The sequence below is a fragment of the Arachis hypogaea genome, chromosome 13 (assembly GCF_003086295.3).
Source record: "Arachis hypogaea cultivar Tifrunner chromosome 13, arahy.Tifrunner.gnm2.J5K5, whole genome shotgun sequence".
Taxonomy (NCBI): domain Eukaryota; kingdom Viridiplantae; phylum Streptophyta; class Magnoliopsida; order Fabales; family Fabaceae; genus Arachis; species Arachis hypogaea.
Window position 1 is genome coordinate 94,976,225 of NC_092048.1, and position 2,024 is coordinate 94,978,248.

Here is a 2,024-nt window from a genome sequence, read left to right on the forward strand (position 1 = left end):
TGGCATTCAGAGTATCAACTTCAAGAACTCCCTTCTTCATAGGCGTCCCATTACTCATAGGATTCCTTTCAGAAGTGTACATGAACTGGTTATTAGCAACCATGTCAATGAGTTCTTGAGCTTCTGCAGGCGTTTTCTTTAGGTGAATGGATCCACCTGCAGAAGTGTCCAGTGACATTTTTGATAGCTCAGATAAACCATCATAGAATATATCCAGGATGGTCCATTCTGAAAGCATGTCAGAAGGACACTTTTTGGTCAACTGTTTGTATCTTTCCTAAGCTTCATAGAGGGATTCACCTTCTTTCTGTCTGAAGGTTTGAACATCAGCTCTAAGCTTGCTCAGCTTTTGAGGAGGAAAGTACTTGGCTAAGAAAGCCGTGACCAGCTTATCCCAAGAGTTCAGGCTGTCTTTGGGTTGAGAATCCAACCATAATCTAGCTCTGTCTCTTACAGCAAAAGGGAAAAGCATGAGCCTGTAGACTTCAAGATCTACTCTATTAGTCTTAACAGTATCACATACCTGCAAGAATTCAGTTAAGAACTGAAAAGGATCTTCAGATGGAAGTCCATGAAACTTGCAGTTCTGCTGCATCAGAGAAACTAATTGAGGTTTTAGCTCAAAGTTGTTTGCTCCAATGGCAGGAATGGAGATGCTTCTTCCATGTAAATTGGAATTAGGTGCAGCAAAGTCACCAAGCATCTTCCTTACATTATTATTATTTTCGGCTGCCATCTCCTCTTCCTGTTCGAAAATTTCTGAAAGGTTATCTCTGGATTGTTGTATTTTAGCTTCTCTTAGTTTCCTTTTCAGAGTCCTTTCAGGTTCTGGATCTACTTCAACAAGAATGTTCTTGTCCTTGCTCCTGCTCATATGACAAAGAAGAGGGCACAGAAAAAATAATAATAATAATATGGATCCTTTATACCACAGTATAGGGATCCCTTTGTGAGTGGAAGAAGATGGGGAGACAAAGAATGTAATATAATGGAAGAAACACAACTGTGAGGAGGGTTGAGATGTGAGATGAGATGTTAGTAGATGAATAAATAAATAGAATAAGATGAGAGAGGGAGAATTTTCGAAAAATATTTTTGAAAAAGAGTTAGTGATTTTCGAAAATGGTTTCTAAAAAATGTTAGTATTTTTCGAAAATTTTTAAAATCAAAAATAAAAATAAAAATAATTAGTTAATTAAAAAGAAATTTTTGAAAAAGAGGGAAGATATTTTCGAAAATGAGAGAGAGAGAGTTAGTTAGGTAGTTTTGAAAAAGTTAAGAAACAAACAAAAAGTTAGTTAGTTAGTTGAAACAAATTTTGAAAAGATAAGAAGTTAGGAAGTTAGAAAAGATATTTTGAAAAAGATAAGATGAGAAGATATTTTTGAAAAGATATGATAGAAATTAGTTTTTGAAAAAAGATTTGATTTTTTAAAATCACAATTAATGACTTGATTCATAAGAAATCACAAGATATGATTCTAGAATTTAAAGTTTGAATCTTTCTTAACAAGCAAGTAACAAACTTCAAATTTTTGAATCAAAACATTAATTGATTATGTTATTTTCGAAAATTTGATATAAAAATAAGAAAAAAATTTTTGAAAAATATTTTTGAAATTTTCAAAAATAACTAAGAATTTTGAAAAAGATTTGATTTTTGAAAAAGATTTTGAAAAAGATAAGATTTTCAAATTGAAAATTTGATTTGACTCATAAGAAACAATTTGATTTTTTTTTTTAAAAATTTTTGAAAAAGTCAATCCAAATTTTCGAATTTGATGAGAGAAAAAGGGAAAGATAATTTTTTTTTATTTTTGAAATTTTTATTAAAAACATGAAAATGATGCAATGCATGAAAATTTTTGGATCAAAACAATGAATGCATGCAAGAATGCTATGAATGTCAAGATGAACACCAAGAACACTTTGAATGCCAAGATGAACATTATAGACACAATTTTGAAAAACTTTTAATGCAAAGAAAACATGCAAGACACCAAACTTAGAATTCTTTAATGCTT

At 31.1% G+C, this 2,024-nt stretch overlaps 1 non-coding gene across 1 annotated transcript; it reads left to right on the forward strand.

Annotated features, from left to right (window-relative positions):
• The first annotated feature begins 232 nt into the window (after window positions 1-232).
• Window positions 233-340, forward strand: LOC112739376 (small nucleolar RNA R71). Its single transcript, XR_003170315.1, has one exon. It is a non-coding gene; the product is annotated as a small nucleolar RNA R71 (small nucleolar RNA).
• Window positions 341-2,024: the final 1,684 nt, after the last annotated feature.